The 23,756-nt window shown below is 38.5% G+C and overlaps 1 protein-coding gene across 23 annotated transcripts in view; it reads right to left on the bottom strand.

The window, feature by feature from the left end:
- Positions 1–23,756, bottom strand: part of ESRRG (estrogen related receptor gamma) — a 405,552-nt gene that overhangs the window by 302,382 nt on the left and 79,414 nt on the right. For 6 of the 23 annotated variants that reach the window (XM_083828184.1, XM_083828165.1, XM_083828167.1 and 3 more), the window contains exon 1: positions 1–23,756. This exon is cut by the window's left edge and continues 10,643 nt beyond it; it is cut by the window's right edge and continues 25,117 nt beyond it. The exons of the other annotated variants lie outside the window; for them this stretch is intronic. The gene's annotated coding sequence lies outside the window, so the exon portion shown is untranslated. 23 annotated transcript variants of the gene reach the window in all.

Here is a 23,756-nt window from a genome sequence, read left to right as displayed (position 1 = left end):
GCTTCAGGTTTCATTCCTGCATTGCCCTCTTGCTGTCTAGACTATAAGGCCTCAAAACAGGGAATTCATTTCTCCTTCCTGCCTTCCTAAATGCCACGGTTTTCTTAGTACAGACCCCACAGGTTGGTTTCTGGATGGGAGGAGAAGAAATGCACAGAACTGGCTCCACCTCTCCGTTTCTCAAAGCAAGCTTTCTCTGAAAATCAGATTATCTGCCATTACAGTGCTTACTCTACTGAAGACAATATTCACTTTACAGGAGGTAAAAGAGGAAAACAAATACGCAAAATGCAAGGCACACTCCTGACAGATCCATCCTCACTCTGCAGCCTGTGCTTCTAGATCTCCAGCTCCTCCTACCACACAAAGGAGTATTAGCTCGATGACGGCATCGCACTCACTAGCTTCCAGACAAGAGCCAAACCACGTTCAGCCGGCTCCGGTCCATCTGCACCTACTCATGTGGACATGCCCCTGATGGTGCTTTGCTCTCCCAGCTGGAAAGTCCCGGCCTGATCCCGCTATGGCTGTAGGCGCTCAAACTGCTCCGCGGCCTGAGCGCCCTTAGCGGGCAGAGAGGAGCGCCGCGTGAGCGTGGGTAACACAAGCATGGCATTAGAGGAAATACTTGACAATTTCTCCAATGTACTGGACACTAGAGTAGTTCAGCTGAATGGCATCCGTGCCCACGTAATGCTGCAAGGTCAAGAAGACCTTATGCTACTTAATAGGTGAGCACTGGTTTCAGGCCTTAATTTTTTTTAATTGAGATAAACTGTAGTGTTTGTCTGTTTGGGAAAAAAAAATCCCCCTTTTTTTTCCACAGACATCAGACTCTTTTATATTTGTGCATCCTTTACCTATGTGACATTGTGTAAGTAACACTACAAAATGTCCATATATCTTACAGGGAAAGCCTAAAAGCCGTAACAATTTCACACACAAGCCACCTTCCACTAACTTTTGTTTAGTCCCTTACCTTGCTGCTATCAAAACTTAGGAGCCATGAAGTCAAGTGGACTACAAATCAGAATACAGCAAACCTCACTACATGCAAACTCCTCCACCGTTTCACCTTTTGCAGTACTTTGCACCAAAAACATTCTTGCTGTGGCAATATTTGCTGCAAAGACAGCAGAAAAAAGATCACTGCCTCAAATGTATCTCCACAGCTAGTTAAAAAAGAAGAAAAAGGTCAAAAAATTATTGCTGGGTTTTGTTGTTGTTGTAGACCACTGAGGCTTTGAATAACCTAAGGGGCAAATTATAAACAGTGGGTCTTTAAAAAAGAGAGACATGGCAGAGCTTCAGCAAATCTGTGCTCTCCAGTGAAATGACTTTTCCATGGCAAACATATTTCTGTAAGAGGTGGCACTGAAAAGGCAGCAAGCAACCAACCCGATGGAAACCACTGTTTCACGGGTACCCTGAGCAGACCACGTCCCCTAGCAAAGTGGAGAGCACATACATGGGTGTCCCCACTGCCTTGCTCGGTACCGGTTCTCACCACAGACTGCTGAAGTCTACCCTGGTTGTCGCTACAGCATAACGCTGACGATGATTTATTACGAGCTCTTAGCTGCACCAGACAGTTTACAATTAACAACTTTGCCTTTTCTTAAATACAAATAAATACATAAATGAAATCAGAGCTGCTAAGTGCTAGGTGTACCCAAAGCCTCGATGACATCACCGGCAACTGCCAGTCACCCAGACGGCAAAAATAAATAAGGGATGGGGCTGGGGGCAGGGGGGAGGCAGGGTATTTACTCAATCAGTACCTATTTTTGAATTTCCTTCAAGCTGGCTTGGACCAAGAGCCATCAATTATTTAAAAGAAGTAACATGATGCTTCCTTTGTTGAGGCAAATCTGCAAGCAGACCCCAAGAGAGAATAAAAAATGAATTAGGCAGAATTTATTAGTGCGCTTGAAGAAAACAGATTCAGCTATCAGAGCTGACTGTGGTTTTAAAAATAGTGTGTTTCTGCCCATGAACAATAGTTTCTCTCTTTCTCCTTTACCCCACTAGATCCTCAATAATCCCACTTCTTCCCTTTCTTTATGTTTTTCCTTTTTTTTTTTTTTCAAAGAGGGCATAATGCTGAAAGAGGCATCAATCATTCCTTAAACTTCTTCCTTCTTTTCTGACTTGACTTGATGTATTGTCTTCATTTAAATTACAAATATACTAATCTAAAACACTGTTTACCAAGCAGCATATTAAATGAAAGATGCAAGAAATTGCATCACTCACATTTTAAAAATGACTTTAGACTCAGGGACATATAAAAACAGCACTACAGGATGATCTGCCGTGGCTGCTACATTGCAATCCAGGCAAATGAGATTTGGTAACTGGGGTTTTCTACTACCCCAGTCACTGGTCCAGTCAAACTAGCGGGGCCAAAACCAATATAAAACCTCTCCTTTGGTGGGCAACTAGCTGGAGTTCCTACTATGCTGGGGAGGTGCATGGTGAAATCAGTGGGTCCATCCCTGGATCTGCACCTCATGAGACAGACAGACAGAAAGTGCAGGGGTCTGAGGGAGGGCCTGGGACACGTTAGAGGCTGCTGCCCAGAAAGAGAGCACTCTGGGGCTGATTTCAACCGAGATTACTGCACTAGTCTGCAGAAACTACAACAGGGAGGGGAGCCCTGACAGAACAAAAAATGCACCGCATTGATCCAAAGGTTCCCTCCCGCACCATTCACCCCAGGAAAACAGTGTATTTAGATCATCTCGGGTGACCTTTTGTGGCGTCCAGCAGCAGGAAGGGGCAAGATGCCACTGTACGACAACACAGAGCTAGCTTGTGTGCAAGTGGCACGATGGTGACGGTGCCCTCCTCAGGGCAGGAGAGCAAGGGGTGGTCACCGCTCGGCGGAAACGAACATCAGAAATCACACCTTAGCAAGGCTCCTTCTCCCCCTCTTCCAGCCCCTGAACAGAGCCTGCAACAAAATAAAGGTCATCACTTACTAGTTCTGCTGGAGAGTCTTGATTAAAGGTGTAGTCAGTTCAAAAGCCTGATAAGTTTGATAAGGGCTCTTACCATGGCCTCAAACACTACTTTCTCATGTTAAAAAAAAAATATTATTTATCAGCGTAAGCCTGGAAAAAATATATAAACCATTAGAAAGAGGGACTGTTACCGACTGGGTATGTTTGTATTTCCTTGGATTAGCTCGGAGAAGGGAAGTTTTTGCAGATATTGCCTATGGATGCTGAATGCCCCGAGACAAGCCGAGCACCTGAATCCTGGGTCCCACATTACCCTTTTACACTTGGTAATATAATGAGAAAGAAAACAAGAAGCATTTAAACCACTCTGTACAGCAATTTTAAATTATTTTTTAAAGAAAGGATTTATATTTGGTTTTGGGGCAGAACACTAACCTCACCTTACCAACCGTGGTGCTGGCAGTGGCACCACGGCAGCCCCCTGTCCTCTTTTCTTACACTGCATCACACACAAGCCGTTGCCCACAAAGAAATGGCTCCTTGCAATGGCCTGATCCTGGCAGTGCCCTGAATGGACACCCCAGCCCTCTGAACAAACCAGAGTGCTGCAGGACCTGCTCTAAATGGCATCTCTTTCAGGCCGCTCTCTAAAAATAATAACAATCTTCTATTCCAGCAACTCAGGTTCACAGGTACCCTCTGCCTTCTGATCTCACAGATGCATCCACTACCTTGGTGGGCCTTTTGCTAACCAAAACATGATTATGCATCATAAATCTAAAAGCGTTCATGAATTTGTTTTTGAATAAATGTATTAAAGATTCCATTGACTTTCACAGTATTCTACTTCCATACATATCTGCTTTATTTTTTAACTCCCACACCAGATGACTCTCTTAAAGAAAGAAAAAAAAAAAAAAAAAGAACTGAAAAGACATAAGTCAAGTGAATGTGAAAGGGAAGCTGACACTGCAAGGTGCCAAGACAACATCATTCCTCTTCTCATCTCTTCCTCATCTCTTCGTCTCTGGATGGTAATCACAAGATCCCGAATGCCAAACTTTGGAAAATATCCTTGCAGAGGTAGCATCTGCTCCCTTGGCATACTTCTTGAGCAGTTGTATTGGCAGCTTTAGATTTGTCCAAGTCTATCATATGACAAGACTGCAGATGGGTTGCCTTGGATGCTTTGTCTTCCTGGATGCCATTTTCCTTTTATAAGCATTTTATTCTAAGAAAACATATGTACAAATCTGTATGGATAAGGTTATATGTACACATGATTTCACACCAGTGAGGGGCTTTGCCTAGCCTTTATCTAGATTTTTTACTATCATTTAATTTGGATTCCTGCAAGGGCCCTGACTTCTACTGAAGTCAGTATGTGGCATCGAGCAGATTAGGCCCTTACTGTGTGGATCTGCATTTCAACCAGCTATTCTTCCACAAGCTATAACTTTTCCCATCTGTGTTGATCTTTCTTTGCAAATTAACACCTGAGTCCTCAGAATATTAGACATGGAGGAAAGCTGCTCATTTTGAGCTAACTTCTGTTCTCGCTGAAATCAATGGGAGTTTTGCCATTTGTCCATTATTCAAACAAATATCATAGCGATGACACAGTTACTGTATATGGTGGGACAGGTCTTTTCCTCTTGCTTTCTTAGCTTTATGTTCCGTCCTTATCTCCCATACACTAATCCCATGATCACAAACCTAAATATACATGCATTTTTAACTGTTAAGAAAAGTAGTGTTTGAATTACCCAGTAAATCACAAATTGCTACGGAAAGAAAAGTAAAGGATCATAAGAAAAAAAAATAGAAAAATAAAAGAGGAGAAGAAATCTAATTAAACTGGGGAATACAGAGCAAAGAAAAAAAAAGAAAAAAAAAAACTATAATAAACTCAAAAAGACCTGAAAAGCATATTCCTAACCTTTCTGGAAGATCTTTGCCTTGTTGTGAGAGTATTTACCAGAATGTTTCATGAATACAGTATGAAATGGTTTTAAAAGGTATTTTAAACGAAATGTGAAACAGAAAAGCAATGGTCTAATACCAGTGCATTCTCAGAGCATGTTTTAATACACTAATCTGTTATTTCCTGGACAGATAAAGGCACAGAACTACAAAAATACAAGCTCCCTTTCAATTCATTGTTACATACTGTTCCAATAAAGCATAAAGTATACTGACTGGTGTCTGAAAATAGACCATCTACTACCCTATAATCACCTGTTTGGGAAAAAGCCCGAGAAAGCCACAACTTACGTTAGGCAACAGACATCAAACATGGGCTCCGGTGGACCAAAGTGAGAAGTTATTTTCAGGATATAAAGCAGTGAACTGGAGTCCCAGGCATCAACAGCTAGAAACTATGAAAAATCATGAGAACTGATCCCCCCACTGTTGTTTTCATCAGTGAGAGAGAACATTTGCTCTAATCTCTCCTTATAATGTCAGCTACCAAATGCTCAAGAAATATTTTGCGAGGAATCCGGCTTGATAAAACTGATTAGTTATTTACCATTACTTTAAAACTTCTCAAAACGCGAAAAGCTTTTCAAGTTTCTGGCAAAAAAAAAAGGAGAATGAGACAGTGAACTGGTTATGGTTCAGTGAGACTTTTGGGATTTAGGCACAACCACAGTATTGAAAAAAACTACATCTGCTCCTAGCCCTTATCTCGCAGCCAGTTCCTGAGCTCTGTGCTGGGTTGCTTGTGCCCACCTTCGCTATCCTGCACACATGCAGCATCTCCTCTGAATCACCCCCGTTGTTCCTCAGCTGAAAATACACTTCTGACAGGAGGTTAAATGTCAAGTTCAAGAACTTTTGGAGGTCTACAAAGAGGGGATCCTCTGACCCTTCTTAGTCTTGAAGGGGTCTACATTGCTCACATCAACGTGGGACATTCAGATTCTTCAATTCTAGCTCATCCCTAGTGAATAAATACACTAAAGACCAAAACTTGTTTAAGACAAGCATATAGTCCACTTTGACACGTATTAAATAGACTATGACGGTACAATTTGGCTCACATAGATGAATGGCTTCAAATTCAGTTAAAGAGGACAGAATACTCTTCCAAAAGGGAGTATTATAGCATGATAGTAATTATCCAAATGAGGGCATTTATCTTTGTACTCTTCACTGTAGCATTCCTGTATCATAAACATAGATGAACACATAACAAAAATATGCTTCCATTACAAAACATATATATATGTACACATGCTCCTCTTGTACACAGACATATCCAACTTTGACAAAATGGTTGGTACTTTTGGGGACCTCTCATGATGTCAACAGTAATCAGCAATACACAATGCTTATGTAAAGGGAGCAATCATATTAAATTAGAAATGAGGAAAACAAGGTAGGAAATAAACTTGTCCATACTTGAACAGCGATTTTCTAGAAGTGCTGAGAATAAAACCTAGAACCCCAAACCACAAAACATCATCCTTGCCATACTCAGCATGTGTCATATAACGCAAAATTACATTAACCATTTATGCCACAAGCTTCAAGTAGAAATGCCAGCATGAAAGGCTGAGAGAATAATTCATTTTGCAGTTCAGCTGGTAATTTTTTTTTTTAGAAATCACATGTTGGACAGGTTGTTACAAACAACCCTCAGACATCTTTCCTTTCCTAGCGTTCAAGTGCATAACATCTTCTCTTGAGATTGGAGCTCAAGACCCTTGAGAACAAAAATGAATTGGATTTGTGTTTCTGATATACTGAGTGCTTTGAGCTACTACGTAAAATGAGGCATGATCAATCACAGTTTTTTTAAAAAGATCTAAGCTGTCAGATGGTCTGAACTAAAGGTGTGGAAAATTTGGACCAACTTTGTTAATACTTTCAGAATAGTCAAAACCAGCTTTTGATGATGTGACTATCCCTCCTTGCTCATCTTTTCCTTTGAACAATATAGAGGAAGTTACACATACAACGGCCTACCATGTGTCTTGCAGGAGGAGAGAAGAAGCCGTAGTATGGCTCCATATAGCAGACCCTTCAGTTAAAGAAGGGTTTGGGAAGTCAAGAGTCCTGGCTGCTATTCCAGATGTTTCACAGATGTGATATGACCTCTAAAAAATTTGAATGAAGAAAAATAAAAAGAAAGATGTATAATTCAAAAGGAGATGTTATTTTCCAAACTCCTGAAAAGCAAAATTTAAAGAGATCTGATACTAAGATATATCTTGAAGAGCTTAAATTCTCATTTGTAGTAGTGAGAATGCAGAAGACTCCAAAAAGCCAGCCAAGGAACAAAGTCAAAGCCCGTCATCAATGATCAGTCCCAAACAACAATATGCATTATGCTTGTTGTTTAATGCTTCAATGCATAAGGTTACCATTATTATAAATAATAACTACATGCATGTAATAATTCATGCAAATGTTTTTGTTTTTTTCTTTTAAACTGGGATATTTGGGAATGACACTAAATATTTAAATACTCTTTGGCAAAAAGGACAAGGGAACCTCAACATTGAGCACGATGAAATATTATTTGTACTCCCTGGAATGTATACACTGTCAGCTCCTTGCATTTTCATTTAGCATCAGAAACAGCTTTCCAGGGACTTAGATGCTGCTGAAAGTGTCAATATCAATGTTACTATTTATAGCACTATAAACTACATTTTGAGTTATATTGGTAAATTTAAGCTTAGGTAGCACTTCTGGCATTAATACCTTAATACAGAAATATTGCTATAAATGTAGTTTACAGTTTGGAACATAAACACAAATTCAGTGTTACTAATAAATCACCTTCTCGATTGCATGGAAACACACTGCCAAAGTGTATTTTATGCAATACACAATGGAGCAAAATGCAATGATATAGATGTATTTAAATTTCCCATTTTTACACTGTCACTCAAAAACTTTTCTTCTTCCTTTTTTTTCCAACTTATCGATCTCACTAGCTTGCGATAGCATTTCAGTTGCTTCACTGTGCCATTTTTAGCTTTTGCTTCTTTTTTTTAAAAGCTAAATCAGGACTCAAATGATTCAATCAATTCAGCTTTTTCAATTAGAAAAGAAAGTTAGAAGAAAACTATAGGACATGATAAACTACAAAATTTTCTCTCTTTTTATTGTTATTTTTTCTTAATAGTATTCATTTACACCGTAATATTCCTGTGGTATACAGTTATAATTTCATCCATAGCAAGATGACTCCATTAATTTCTACCAGAAGGCACCATGTGATTTTACCAAAGACCATTCATCAGGAAGCAAGATGCACGGATAGGCAGTAACTGCACGTACCTTCATAGTTATGAACTTTGGCAACACCCTGAAGCAGCTCTCTGATTGCAGTGCAGAAAGGTAAAAAACACTTGACCTTTTGCAACACAGTATGATACAGAAGATGTCTGAGATGTTTGTGAGATGTGGCAAAGAAGTCTATCACAGTCCCAGATAAAGACTGATGTCCACTATTTGAACAGACCAAGTCTTTTAAAAGGGTACTTCAAGAAAACCCAAATGTTTCTCCATTGCAAATCAGTATCAGCAGGAATGAATGAGGCACTGCAGGTGAGATTCAAATCACCTAAATCTTACCTAGGTGTATAGACTGCATTTATGAAAAAAAAATCAGAACATCAGGTCTTCCTTCAGTCCATTTATTAATGTCCCGGAACTACCTCTGCATTCTGCATTAATAAAATCCTTCAATAAAAATAATTGCAACAGGACCCAGCATGATGGATTTCTTCCTCATCTGTCTCAAGGAGCATCCTTCTACAGGGTGTCAGAGTTAGGTCCTCTTTTCGTTACTTCTTGTCTTTCCCCCGGAATTTTGCATTTATTTGGCACAACTACTGGATGCCAGACACCTCCTTTTTAAGTACAACAAACTCTTAACAGAGCAAAGGTGGTAGAGACTGTCTGTATATTTGCCTGTATAATTAGTGGTACCAAGGATATTGGAGTGAATTCCAAATTCTCACATCCTTTCCTGGTACCTACTTTAAGCAGCTACTTGGCTTTTCCTTAGGCACTTTTTGTTACTCTGGGGGAAAAGAAAGCATTCTTCCTTTGGGTCAGATGACCTAGGATAGCTAATGAGAGAAAAGAGCAATGAATATCACGGATTTGAGACTATCAGCTTCTGCTTAATTACAGGCTCCTCTTCAGGTTTAACTCCAGTTGTTAATTTGATCAATCATCACATATATCATAGGATCATATTTAACCAAACTTAGCTACACATTTTGTTTTGCTTTCAGTGTAGAGATACCCTGTACTTGATTTTAGCCATCTATAAAGTAGGTATAAAAGCACATGTAAGTTCAAGGGAAATGTTTTGCAATGATTAATTTACTCATGCAAGAAGAGTATTTGGAGAACTTAACAGGAGATACTAAAACATGGTTTAAAACATGTTTTTTTAAATGTGTTTTTTTTATTACCTTTTTCTTTCTTTTCTTCAGATTTAATCCACACACATACATTTTATTTATTTATTTCAGTTCATAATAGGCTGTCACTGCTAAAACAACTGGTAAAAGGTAACCAGTAGACCTAAATATTTGGGGTGATTCCCCGTTTTTTTAATCAAAACTGTTCTGGGGTACCTCACTAGGGTTTTAATGGCAATGGCATCAAGCAATTAATCAGAAAACCTGCAGACACTGGAAATCTTGTCCTAAAACGCTTGTACCCTGCACACACACAATCCTTCTGCTGTCACGCCAAGAGGAAGTGTAGACTGTTGTGTTCTGTCTGTGGCTATGAGGAAGCTCAATGTACATTGTTTAGAAACTGAAGGATCCCATAACTAATTGCCAGTACTGCAAAGGACTGCACAGAGGGTAAGCACACCCAGCCATGATTTAATGTAAATATGCAGGTGATGAATGAGCAATGTGGTCATGGTCATGGATCTTAGAGTGGTTGTGAACCTTGCCATCACATTTTCCTTTCTGTGAAGGGGCCGGTGGGGATACAGTGATCTTTTCAGTACCACAGAGACTTATTTTTAGTGCTAGCAGTAAGATTTTTGTTAACCTCATTACTGCTATTTCTGTTATTGTAGTAGTAATGAGTAATGGAGACGAAGATAGGCAGATGGGAGTAAGGCAGAGTGCAAGCCCTATTTTAATTGATCAAAAGGAAAAAGATGGAAAAAATCATTTCTGAACTAATTAGGGGTATCTTGTATGTGCATATTTTAGTTACTAGAAACTCATTTGGCTCCTTAATACAGCCTCAGAGTGCCACAAACACAAAAATAAAGCAAGGTCTTTAGAAACAGGATAAGGCACTTAGGGTTTACATCCCCTTAATCCCAGAAATAAATGGGTCTCGCAATTATTTCTCACAATGCCAAGGTTTCCCATTTCCCATTCTTAGTGCAGGTATGAGCATTTATTATTATAAACATATATTTTAAGAACAATAAGAAAGTGATGAATTGGCCACTTGCAGTTTTCTTGACAGCAAGGCGCAATGGTAGCTACGGTGACCAGGGGATGTCCTGGTTCCTCTTTGCAGAAAGGTATTCAGTGCACGTAATAATTATTCATCCATCTCGTTCACACTAAAGGCAACGGCAATGCAATTTTAGCCTGATAATCAAGACCATATGACAAAAACCAAGGCCATTAGGGACCAATTTCAAGTATTCTCTGCAAGACAATGATTTTCCAACTGCACTTACATATGCTGAATAGTTACTTCTGCACGACCGCACCTGCTCTCATTTATGTAACCCTCCATCCTCTCCCCTTTTTCTACCCCTTTTCTTCTAATGCAAAGAAGGAAAGTTTCAAAGGGTTGCTGGATTCTTCCTAGAAACAGATTTGATTTATTTATATTTCTGGCTGGCCACATGCTGTGAGCAAATAAGAGTCTGGCAAATGTAAAAGTTAGTTTGTGCTAATGTCAGATCAAATTCTACCCTCACCAGACTTCATGGGGCTGCATTAATGTAAATGAGAGCAGAATTTGGCCCAACATTTTCATTCTCTTCCTATACATGTTAAAATTAAATGAATATTTGGGACAGTCTCTTCCTCCTTCTTCATATACATGCATAATTCTGTCCCAGCTAGGTTCTAATCTCGGTTACACTGGTGACTTCCTTGGAGTTTTTTTCTGGCTTGATGCTAGTGCTGCATGTCTGAATGAGATGCAGTGGGTCTATTTGTTTCAGCAAAGCAAGCAGGATGTGGCCCTTAATCTCTGGGTCAAGTCTGCTCTACTGTAATAATTCTGTCCCTTAATTACTTTCTGCTTATTTCTGACTGTACCATTTCAGTATCAGTGACATAATAATGTTGCCTTTGAAAAGACTGTAGTGTCACTGTAAATCAGAGTCCCATAAGGTTAAAGGCTTCAGTTGCCAGAGGGGAAAAAATGCCAAAATTATTTTAAAATTATACAGACTATAACTCAAAGACTCTAGCATCTTTTAATTTAAATGCTCCTAAGGAAATGAATACATCTTCAAGCTTTTTCAGATATAACTCAAATATTAAAAGCAATAATAAGCTCGCTATTAATGATGTAACAACCTTTTCTGGCAGAAAAATAGAACCTATAAAATTAGCACGTAAGAAGTAAAAAAGCCAAGACCATATCAGGAAATGACCCTATAACAACACATCCTAGATCCTAGTCCTGTAAACCTTTATTTGCATGAATTATCTTGTCTCACATAAGAAGTGCTATGGACTTCAATGGGCAATTCTTACAAGTGAAAATTATTCATGAATTTGAATAAGAGTATAAGATCAGCTTCTAGTCTTCTCTGTCAGTGATCAATCTACTTACTACAAACACCCCCTTCAGAGTTAAAAATAAATAATAACAACAACAAAAGAATCTTATGCAAACTGAAATACACTTGGATTTCTCAGAGAGAAAGATTTGGCCTACCAATTCATTATTAAAATTAGAAGAAATATTACTGGATCATGTCCTTGATCATATTTATTGCTGTATATTATATGCTGTAATTTTAGTTGTATCTTATAATAATTTAGGACATCAGGAAGATCAATGCAGCTGCACCCTAGTATTGAATTAATCTTGCAGTACTGTTGGTATCTTCTTGAAGCCACAGTACGGAATCCAAAGTAGAAGAATCTTGGCTTGCTAGAAACAGCCCTAATTTTTGACAAATAATTATGATGCTGTCCAGTAAAAATGACTATTTGATTTTTGTTGGCTGTTTGCACGTCCTTCTTTTGTGCCCATCATGTATAATATTACCCAGGTACAGGGTCTTGATAATACTTGCTCATGATAGCTGATAAAAGAAAATTGAACAGAAGGAATGTTATTGCTATTTTTTACCCACTGTATGAGTCCCCATAGACACAGTAAAACCAGTCATGTCTAAAAGAATCAAAAATGAGAACATCCTGAAGTTGGTTGAGAACTGTTTTTCCAAATTTCAAGGGTCTTACCAAAATGCCTAGAAGCCCTCCACCACCTGATTTCCAGCTCCGGCTTCAACATGAAATTTCTGTAGGTGGCATTTTTGCAGTATGTTTCACAGACATAATTTTCTCCCTACCAGCAAATACCAATATTGCTTAAACTTCATTTAAACGTCTTAATTCAATTAAACCCAGAGGTCATTGACACCTCAGTAATTTCTATCTAAAACCATTCAGCCAAAAATAAACAAACAAAAACAAAACTGGAGCAGAATCTCCTCTGGAGATTATCCTCATTTTAAAAGAAATTACCCTGTCTGACTTTTTGTAAGATAATTATTGCAATTGTTTTGCCTAATGAATATTGTTTGAGTATTATAATGCCATGCTATGCATCTTGAATAAGGAACAATTAACAGAGCTTTGTTCTTTTGACATCCCAGGACACATCTGAAAGGAAAGCCTGGCCCTGAAGATTTGTTTCTCTGGCTAAACAACACACTGAACACGGCAGAGGTAGGACTCAAAGACACTACTGTGAACAAGAAACAAACCAGGGATGTATTGTTAGTAGAGGTCTTAGGGACAAATCTGATCGTTTCATTCCCTAACCACTCCTACGAATAGTAAAAACGTACTGGAAAATGAAAGCTTTTGCTTCCAAAGACTTTGGGGCTTGATCAGAGAACACGAGTTTTACATATGTTATTCCACAGCCTTCAGTGGGATTACTCTTGGTTTCTATCAGTGTAAGCAAGAGGAGATCAATTTGCTGATATTTCAGTTTTCATTGAGGTAACAAAATTGATCTTTATCAGTTTTCATACAGACTGCTGGGGCAGGATTCTAATTTCAATTACACCGACAAACATAAAGCAATGCCCTTGTCTTGTACTTAAGAATGCGCCTTTAACAAATGGGAAGATTTTACCTTATTCTTCCTATATTTCCATCCTTCGAAACCTCTCTCCTGTGTATGGCCAGAGACAATCATTTAACTTAGTTAATAAAAAGGATATTTGAGGAATTGAGAGCAACTGCTCGGAGTCACCTATGTACAGCTCTCCATGAACCTGGTACTCAGGGAAAATTTGAACACTGAGAGGTAAACAATCAGCTCTATAAGAAAAGACAGGAATGAAAGAATGCTCCTAAATCACAGGAAAGAGCAATATACGGTGTTTCCCTAAGTCACAGGCTGTAACACAGCCCTTGAAGAGACGTGCCAAGTCGGTGCAGGAGACTGAACCAACCCAGGGACTACTACAAGCATACCCACATCTGACAGATCACAGCACCGCTCATCAGCAGGTCCTTGGTGACTTGCTGAATCAAGGAGACCAGACCAATTCCAAGAAAATCAAAATAACACCTTTCCCCTGAGATCACCAACCTCTAAGGTCCATTACAGCTAAGGACCAGAGTATCCTTCAGTTACGCCTCTAAAACTGAGGCATATGGCTGGGGACACCATGGCATTTTCCAATGGGAACAGTTGTCTTCGGGCATCCTAAACTGGCAGGTAGAAGATCTCAACCAGCAGAAAAGTCAGGCCTCTAAAACAGTTCCTCACAAATCTCCCTGGGTGGCTGTCCATTAATTAAATCAAGAATAACACAGTCTTTGGTGAACACATGGCCATGAGCACATCTCACCTTCATAAAACTTATGAGAAAATGACCCCAGTACCTTTCAGTTTTATTTTTTCAAGCCTAGAAAATAATAGAAAACTAAGCTTGTCAGTGTGTCACCATCTTCCAGCTCTGCATTTGTGAAAGAAACAACATTGGCAGGGAAATAATACAAAAATGTATCACACACACAGGCTGCAGAAAGATATAATGTTATTTTACATATTTGATATAGAGCCTAAATTAAGCTGCAGAAAAGGGGCCATGAATCTTCACAGCCTCATTATCAAGCCTCCCTAAACCTCAAATACAGGAAAATACATTTCATAAACAAAGACCCAATAGGATTTTAATAGTACAATAAATTTCACTGACGCTCACCACTAATCACATTTCAAAATATATTTTTAAAAACAAAGTTCATTCAACACAAAACCAGATTTAGAAAAGTAGAGTAGCATAAGCATATGTTATGCCTATTTTGCTTACTGTAGCTCATTTTTGACTGAATTCTTCAAATCACCACATTTAATATGGCTGGCGATAATTTCATAGCACCGAATATAAACACACTCCCTTGCCCCTCTTTTCCTTTCTCAGGACATGGGCGCATACCAGAACTCTATTAATGAACACAAATGGTTTTTTTTCACAGTAAGCTGAGACAGCAAAAGAGATCAAGTCCTCACTCCCATCACTACACAACAAAATTATCTCCATGATCTTCTTTGGTATTGTCCCTCTTCTCACCAGCAGCCAGGTGCTGCCTTCCACTCCTGATTGCAATTCACTCACTGCCCACATCTCAGAAAATCAGAGCTCATTTCCTCTTTCATGCATCTCCTAATAGAGAAAAGTTTCATACAGTTTTACACAGAGAACAATAATCATGGAAGAAGCTTAAAATGATTTTTTTTTTTTTTTCACATTTTGAACAATCCTAGAGATGGTGAACTCACAAGGCATTTCTAGGTTCTGGGGAGTGGCATTGTCTTTATTGGGCTTTCTTTATTTTCTTTTGATGTAGCCGAAACTGCTTGCAGGTGAAAGACTGCCGGCCAGCCATGAAGGATGGAGTGCTTTGGAAAGAAACTAAAAACATAGGCAGCACTCAATTTTTGCCATATACATGGTAACCCCAAACCAATGAGCCTTAACTCAGATAACTTCAAAGCCTAGCAATGTAGTTAGGTGATTAAACAAAGCCTCAGTTGGCTCTAGTTAAAGGTACCTTTTTGCTGCAATTCTTCCGCCTGCTTGAATTGTTATACTGGCATCTGACATCAGAGCATCTAAGTGCTGTCAAAACTGGAATAAGCTCACCAGCTCATCTGACTAAACCCATCGAGGGCCTTCAGACAGTAATACCATTATTGACCTGGGTTGAATTCAAATGTGTTTGGAGTGCTTGATATTTATCCAAATTATGCCCATTGAAAAATCCCTGGCAGAATACAGATAACATCAGATTAAAATGTATCATTATAATTACTTCAAAGAGATGTCTAGTATAGAAATAATTAGGTTAGTAAATATTTTTAATTAAATTATGATTTTTAAATTGTGTTAAAACTACAACTTGCATCTATGGGCATTACAACAAAACTAAGAATCCTAAGAATTCAGGGCCTGAATATGAATATTTGCATTAATCTAATACAGTTATTATACCATTAACTTCAGTGATGTAACTCCAAATTTACACAAGCATAACTAGGGCCACATCCAAGAATCAGCAGATCAATACAAATCTTTCGATGTGCTGCAGTAGGCATGATAACGCCTTCAGAAAAGGATTCAACTCCTAGTACTGTCCCACCTAATACGGCTTCTCCTAGCTTGACCTTTATTTCCCTAAAATAATTTTCCTGCTAATAACTTTCATTCACATAAGAGTGAATACAAAAACATGGGTACAAAAGCAAGCAGGCATGAGAGGAGAAAAAAAAAAAAAAATGTAGGCATAAATTCTAACTGCTTTTAGTCAGAAATATTCAAAGAGCTTGGGAAAATCTCCTGAACTTTTTTGCCACTTCTGTGTTTCACTGAGACTACATAATAAATCAGCCGTGTAATGCAGACAGGGAAAAAGCAAAAGTAAACAAACAAAAGAATTGATGCCAGTAGTACTGGCTTGGATGTTTTAAATGGCACATTCCTTGTTGATCAATTGAATAGATTCTTTCTGTTAATGTACAAAAAATAAGAATGAAAAATAAGAATGTGTTTTAAATACCAGACTGCGTAAGACTGTAATTTACATTTATAATCCTCTTTTCTTTAAACAATTTGACACCTTGAGCATAAAAACTGTGTTTTACAGATGCTCTCCTCTTTTAATTGAAATCACATCTCAGGTCGAGATCGCCACTTTCCTTCTGCTTCTCTAACCTCTTCTTGCCCGAAGGCCTGTAACTTGTGAATTATTTAACAATCATATTTGCTGCTGAAAATTGATTTCTGAGAGAATCCATATTGATTGAGATATGTGAGACTAATGAGTTTGAGGTTAAGGTGTTTAGGTATCATTATCTCTGATAGTCCTGAACTAGAATCTTCATATTGTTGTGTCTCTCTGTCAATATATAGTTTTATTTTATATCTCTGCTTCAAGCCATGCCTATGTATTAAAATAAAGAACTATGATGAATAAACATTTTACATGATGTCTGACATGTCTATAGTAGTCTCCCAAACACCCCTCTCCTGTGGAATGCCACGGGAGACTGGGGACGCAAGCAAAGCTTGGCCAAACTTTCATTTTAGCCAGCAGCAAAAATAAGTAGCTGGTATGAATGGATGACCCTCACTTGAGCAAAAACAGTGTATGCAGGTTGAAGATCTGTCTCAGTGTGTGAGACTTTACAGTCATTAGCTCAGGCCTCTAGATCTTGACCAGGTTCCATGGGATGGAGCAAAGCATACGGTGCCTGTCTTGGAGCCTCATGTCAACACACACTGCCTGCGCACCGGTGGGGACAGTCTCCTGCCTGTGCAGAATGGCAGAAGAACCCCCTTCATTTCTCTACCTCCTGGGATTCAGGGGTGGATGGTGAGCCCCTGTTGCAGGTCTGCCTTTCAGCATGCTGCTCATCCTCCTCAGCTTGTTTTGATGCTGAGGAAATTGTGGGATGTACGCACAGTTTCATAGGAGCCTTACTGCTAGCCTCCAGTCATCTCGTTGGCCTTGCACAATGAAAATCGGTTCCTCAGGGCACTTTCTATGCGGAGAAGAGGTATATTTCAACTGTCCTATTCCCACAGCTAAATGGAAAATAACGATGACCTATAGAAACAGAGCATTTCCATGACTTTCAACTATACCACATAAACTGATAAATAAGAATCTGACCTCAACTGCAGCATCTCCTTAAAAGCAGACTTCAGACAGTTTGGAGGCCTCTAAATTAATGTCTGTCTTCATTTTTCCCTCAAAATAAGGGAAAAATTAAATTGGCATAGTGTTGACTCGTGTCTTTATGATGACTCTTTGGTGGGTGCCCAGACTGTTCCCATTCAGCTACCAAAAGCCTGAAGGTATCTCATGCAAAAGACACTGAAAATCAACTTTGGTAAGTTAACGCAGTGCTATTGACTCATGTAGCCCACACATCTATATTTCTGTTCTATGTCTAAAACACGAGTCAGTGCAGAAAGGACCTCAAAAAGCTGCAGTATGAGTCTATCAGGTTTGGAAGTGACATGATTGACATGGAGTGCCTTGTTGCTGGTCACAGCTCTTTGAGTGTATGCTTCCATACTGGTCTCAAAGACTCAATTCAAGGCTTTATATTCTTGCAAACCACTCTTCTTCATCACTGTAATGACTCCTGCTCTTAAAAAAATCCAAAGCAAACAACAACAACAACAAAACCCTCAAGAGTACTTGACCTTGGAGTTAGACCCCTTTTTGGGGGGTAGTTTTGAAATCAGCTGTATGTATGTTTTAAAAATGGAAAAGGGTATTTTTGGTCAATGATCTATTTTTATTTCTGCTCTGCTGTTTCTCATGAAGCCTGATGACAAAGATCTGTCCTTCAAACTAGTTTATATTTTCTGAATTAGCATTTTCAATTTCTTTCTCTAGGTGAAGTCTACCACAGCTTTGTTTATTTTTATAGGTGAGGGCCCTATTGGAGGAAGCAAAACACTTTCTAGGTTAGTTTTGCTTGTCTTTTTAAAAGCAGAGAAATTCAACACACATTTTCAAAGGTTCCTTTTTAAAAAAAAAAAATACCTAAAAGTTAAAATAAGACCTATGAACTGTGTTACAGTATTTAAGACACGTGTTTAAACTGTTGACTACATCCATTTTCGTTAACAAATTTATTTTATGTCACTCTTAATCAGTAGAGGTATATTTTTGTTACTATTATTGATTTTGCAGCCATGCCAGTTAATGCTATTATCTTGGATAGTACATTCTGAACAGTTACCCTTACAGACATTTTAAATAAAAACAAACATCAATTGGGAACTCAAAATGAAATCAGATCACTTTATGAACCTGAAAGAACAACCTTCATACTATGCTACACAGTCTTCTTTGAATGACCTATCTTTTTACCCAACTTCGATGATACATAGAATAAACTTGACAAACTACAGGGGAAGAGGACATTTTTTTCTTTTTTTTTTTTTTTTTAATCAGACAAAATTGACATACTGAATTCTCTAATTATTCCTTGTTAAATGAGGAACTGAGAGTTCTCAAGAGTTCTCATGATAGATAGTTAAAGACTCTCAGATATTATGATGGGAAACATGATCTAAACTTGAAGATGGGTATACAGACTTCAACTATATCAAGATAAATCAGCTACGCCTGACCTAATCATTTTTTGCTAATCAAGATGAAACAGTAGATAGATCCTCAGACTGAACTTTTACTTACCAGAGAGATGTTGAATAACTGATATCATAATAAGTTTGACTTGTGGAAACTTAGGACTATGTAGGGATCACATTTTTCTGGGTATAGTAGCAGTTACCTACCTGCACTTTGATGCTGTGCCATAAATCCCTACTCTTCCAGTCCCTCCAAACCGCTTTGTTCTGAACACAGACAGCCTCTCACAACAAGGTGCTCTGCGATTTTCTGATGATAGAAAACATTTAGGCAGCAGGAAAACCCAACAGTTTCCAGCTCAATCCCCACAACTTGAAGATCAACTCCAGAGAATAAAACTAAAGCCATCAGTAAAGGAAATTTCGGTACTAGGTTAGATAGTTTTCACAGGACTAGAAAATACCCATACTGTATTTGTTACTCTGGACACTCAGAAACCTTATAAGTACAAGCGATGCCCTTTGAAAACCTCTGCTTTCACAGGTCAGCACCCCCAAAACAATATAATTTTAAGGTACTTGAGGTGCTAGATTTGAGAAGACTGTTAATTAAGAGCTCATTTAGCAAGCTCACACACATGCCTTAACAGAAAAAGAATTTATCTTGTCTCAGTAAGGACTGCAAGGAGCAATGGTAATGTTGTGGGTGAATCTGCTAGCTATCCAGACTAATATTTATCTCAAGGAAATTTGGGCATTGCTCTTAAAGAGGGGGCAGAGTTCAAATTACCATTTCTTTCTTCATTATTATTTCTTCTTTTTGATCGAAAAGGAAAAAAAAAAATCCCAATTCTTTGTTTCTGCCTTAATCAAGAACACGAGATTTTTATTTTTTAAATTAGCTTCTTTTAAATTTTGTATTTTTAAATTAGCTTCTGGTCTTCCAATCTCTTTCTTTTTCCTAATATGAGTTTAATCACGGCAGAACACCCTGGAGCAGATCACAGTACATTATTTTAGATTTAATATTTTGTGTTTATATATACATACACATGTATGTATGTATGTATGTGTGTGTTCAGAACATTAAGTACTTTCTTCTCCAGAGCTAAAGCAAATCCACAAATGAATTCAGGGGCCTTGTAAGATAACCATGCTCTCATAAAGTGCATAAAGAGTATTCCTTTGTCCTCAGGTCAGAATGAAGGTAATGTCCCGTATTATAACACAAGGAACAAAGAATAGCTATTTTCTCACTGCTCACTTCACAGTAGTATGAGGCTAATTAATAGATGAGAAAGTGAAAGCAGACACTGTTATTTGTGGAGCTAATTAAGATATGTGGCAGAAAAAACATGTGGACAGGCAATTTCTTGATTTTAAAGGTTTGTATAGCTAGACAGTTTTATTAGTCAACATTATGGTGTTTTTTTTTAGTCCTCAGCTACATAGTTGTGAGATATGGACTCCACAATTAATCTTTCAAAGACTGATTTTGATTTATCTCAAAGGGAGGTTGGGGAAAAAAAGCAGATGTGTATTTTTTATTTTTTATTTTTAAACAGCTTGTTCCCTTTATTTCCTGGTTACAAAATAAGTGCATTGATTTGATCTTTTAAACACGCTTCCATATCCTCTCCATTTCATCTATTACTGAAGGAGGTGGGGAAGTGAATCTAAATGTCCATTCCATTTAATTCCCCACAGATTTAAAATGCAAGGAAATTCTCACAACGAAAAAAGCTTTGGTCTAAAAGACTTGTTCATCAGCACATAGGAAGTCTGTGGCAGGAGCCAAGAATAGCACCCAGTTCTTCCAAGCACCCATCCATTGCACTAATCAATGGGCACGACTGCAACAAAACTTACTTACCCTGAAAGACTGGGGTCTGAGGAGACTCCCTGATGTTATGATTGAAAGTTCCCAGATACCATTTTCCCAGCTCAGCATCACTCAGTTCAGTGTCTTTCTTTTGGTCAAATTGAAATGGTCAGTTTTCAAAGACAAAGCCTAGCAGATTTTAGTTTAAAAAACAATAACAAAAAAAAAAAGGTGGGGGATGGGATAGGGGAGGAGGCATATTCCATATAAGAGCAATGTTGGCACTTTTATGAATTTTGAAGCTAGTGAGTACCACAAATTTTGTTCAAGAGGTGAAAAATTGGTGACATAGACTGTTCAAAATCTACCAAAATGATGTTTGAACCCTTTATTTAGAAAAAAAAAAAATGAATTCATGAACCTCTTACATAGCTCAGTCTGTACATCTTCTGTCCTGGTGACACTGTATTTCATGACCTGTCCAATGTAAATCCTGATGTATATTAACTATTGGCTTTTTGATAGCGCCTGTACAATACACATCTCTGCTCACCTGGTACCACCTAAATCCATGTTGAGGAAGGACGGGAAGCTCTGCCGAAGGGGCCCATGATGTTTTTCCAACAATGACTGGAAGCAGAAGACAAACCTCTAGCTTGTTACTTCAGTTCAGGCCCTGAGGTACCACCCTGCTCATTTTCACACTCACGCAGACCTCGGCCTACCTATGCTAATGTCAGTAGGCACTCCCACCTTCCTCCTCCTCATGTAGAGACACAACTGAACCCACCAGCTGGTTCCGCCAAGACCACAACAATTCTGTCCCTCATTACCAGCACGTGCCTAATTGCAGCTATGGGCCAGGTTTGTGCATCACCACCTTCGTCACAGCCTACCGAAAACACTCCCTGTGCTGCCTGGCATGCTCTTCCCCTGCAGAGATGGATGGGTTTGGGCACAGAGATGCAAGGTAAAGGAGGGAGGCGATATTGGTTGTGGATGTTAAATAAACAATTTCTTCTTACAGCAAACCCTGGCACCTGTTCTCACCATGTCACGGCCTGTGATGACTTACTGTCTACCAAGCATGACCAAGCGATTAGTGGAGCCGTGTCGCTGTATCTCAACAGTAATGGGGGCTCTCTTTCCATTTGCCTTCTATTGAACTCTAAGCGCTCCATTGGCCTGTGCATTTTCAGCTTGATGAATTCATTATTCCCCATCTTTTTTTTTTTTTTCCTTTCTCAGAGGTTTCCCAAAAAAACAAGCGACTGTTTCTTTTTTTCCCTCTCTACATTTTTTTTGAAGAGAATCTTTTTTTTTTCTCTTTCTAGGGAGATGTCAGAAAGTCTAGCAGTGACTCATCTGTTTCAAACAGCATTTCAATATACATTTGGATCTATGTATATTAGACAGCAAACAATCATGACACTTGGCTTATTTATTTATTTATGTGGAAGAGAAAACATGCAGTTGTCTAACATCCTTCAACTAATGATATTGGGAAAATGCATTTTCGAATTCAGAAGCAAGGAAAGCATTCAATTCATATTCCCCAGCAAACAAATGACACCACATAAATAAAATACAAAACTATTCAACTATCATTAAAAATGTGACAGTCATCCAAAGTAGGAAATTCAACAATGTGGCTATTGCATTTTGTCTTTAAATATTTACATGGCATGGAAATAGGATTAGGTTACCCAATGTCTGACTTTTCCTGGAGAGATTCTCCTTCCCTCCTCAGAATTGTGCCTAGTCAAGCAGAAGGGACTTTGGCCATTTGTCTGGCACTTCTAGATGTCCAGAGGCCTTTTTAGAGCACAATAGGTTCAATACACTCAAGATAGTTATAAATCCCATAAAGAAGGAAAGGCACATTACATATGCACCAAAGCATAAATTGTTTTTAAGAGGCATAAGCTTAGGAATGCCTCTGTGCTCAAGTAGTCAGAGCAGCAAAGCCACACCTGAGCCTGGCACCTAGTCCTAGTTCTGTGACAGGTTTTACCTTTGTGCCTCCATTTTCTCCATAAAACAAGGAAAACATTATTTTTCTTCAAATAAAGTGATCACTATCTGTTTGTACTGTAGAAGAGCCTACAAAAAGCCACTTGGACGAGGTCACCATTACAATAGGTGCTGTACAAACACAGAACCACATGCTATTATAATGTGGGAGTGGCATGTTATTAATAATACATTAGGACATTTTGAAACTATTCAAGAGAAGAGTTATTTAAAAATTCTTATTCATTTCCTCCATTTACAAAATAATGAAATTTGAACAAATAGGCAAGGAAGCAATTTCCAGAATGCCCAAACATCTTTCTGGCTCCGTGAATACAAAAATGCTGTGTTGGTTGCCCTCAGGGTAATGGACAAGTAACCAGCAATATCACCTTTTTTTTTTTTTACTGACTCTGCCACTAACTTTAACCCTTTTCAAATCAGTTAATTTCACTGGGGTTCTGCTTATTTACCACTAAAGTGAATACGGTTTATCATAGGTACATAAAGCAGATTAATTAAAGATGACCCAGCCTAGACAGATTTTAACTGGGTTTGAGAGCAGGAGTGTATATTACACTTGATAGACTTTGGAAGTGGGGGGAAATTATAATTTATTATTTATGTTCAAATTTGACATTATTGTTAACATATATTCCCCCAGAGCCTTGGATGGACATATTTTGGAAAAATCAAATCAATAAGTGATTTAATATCTGTCAAGAGCTTTGGGATCTTTGCTTGAAACGCGTGTTAGAAGAGCACTATCTTACTCTTGACTCCTTAATGTGCAACCATGCCTTCTATTAATACCAGAACCCTTTGGAACCATTATAGTTTATCAGCTAAATACATATTTTGGCACATTAACTAATTTTTGATTACCCAATTAGACTTTAACAGCTCCATCTATCATGTAAATTTTTCTTAATGTGCAGATTATGGACCCAATAGAACTTAATGGAGCTCCTTACAGTGTTCTGAGTTGATGCAGCTGGCACATGGACACTAAGGAAAGTATTTTCCTCCAAAGTGAGAATTACACACCTATCTTCCCATGTTGCTAATGGGTGTTATGGCCTAAGAAGTCCCTGGGCACCGAGACATCAGAGGCCCA

The sequence above is a fragment of the Anser anser genome (genome assembly GCF_964211835.1).
Source record: "Anser anser genome assembly, chromosome: 3".
In the NCBI taxonomy this organism is placed as follows: domain Eukaryota; kingdom Metazoa; phylum Chordata; class Aves; order Anseriformes; family Anatidae; genus Anser; species Anser anser.
The sequence above is the reverse complement of the archived record's forward strand: the minus strand, read 5'-3'. Positions and strand labels throughout refer to the sequence as shown.